This window comes from Odontomachus brunneus, unplaced genomic scaffold, assembly GCF_010583005.1.
Source record: "Odontomachus brunneus isolate Ranch 3 - 2012 unplaced genomic scaffold, Obru_v1 Obru_scaffold_104, whole genome shotgun sequence".
Classification (NCBI taxonomy): domain Eukaryota; kingdom Metazoa; phylum Arthropoda; class Insecta; order Hymenoptera; family Formicidae; genus Odontomachus; species Odontomachus brunneus.
Genome location: NW_022639554.1, coordinates 1056155 through 1056883, shown reverse-complemented (window position 1 = coordinate 1056883; position 729 = coordinate 1056155).

The window sequence follows — 729 nt, the reverse complement described above, 5'->3', positions numbered from 1 at the left end:
GAGAGCGAGAGCGAGAGCGAGAGCGAGAGCGAGAGAGAGAGCGAGAGCGAGAGCGAGAGAGAGAGCGAGAGCGAGAGCGAGAGCGAGAGAGAGAGCGAGAGCGAGAGCGAGAGCGAAAAAGAAACGAGTATGGTAATGAAGTTATCCAACGCGCTTCAATTTTTTTTATCTCGAAAGATGTATGAGTAACTTAATGATACGGCAGAAAAAAATGATATGTAACGATTACGAAACGAGCGTGACTTCTCTCGAGCTTAGGAGAAGCGTTACGGGGCGACCAATTTAATCTTTTTTCATCACGATCGTGCATGAAGAGTGGAGTAAAGGACGATCGCGAAATTGTGGAGGTATTCAATGCGTCTAAGCGCTATTGTCAGTCGGTGGAATAGTTAATTCGCCTACGGTATCTCCTCATCGAAGCGTGACAACGCAACATGCGCGAAATTTTCGCGTGTCTCTCTCTCACTTTCTCTCTCTCTCTCTCTCTCTAACTCACGTGAGCACGTATGCGCCAGTGCTTATCGCCATATTATCTCGCAAGGGTATTTTTTCGCCGTTTCTCTCTTCCCTCTCGCTGCCCCGCTCTGTCCGGGGTCTTCGCCGTGAGGTCGCGAATCCCTTCTCAACCGAATTCCAGGATCCAACGTAGGAGAACTTTATTAAAGCTCGATCGGCCATCGAGATATCGGATTCCTTGAAGCGAAAGAGAGAAAGAGCCGGTGGAAGGGG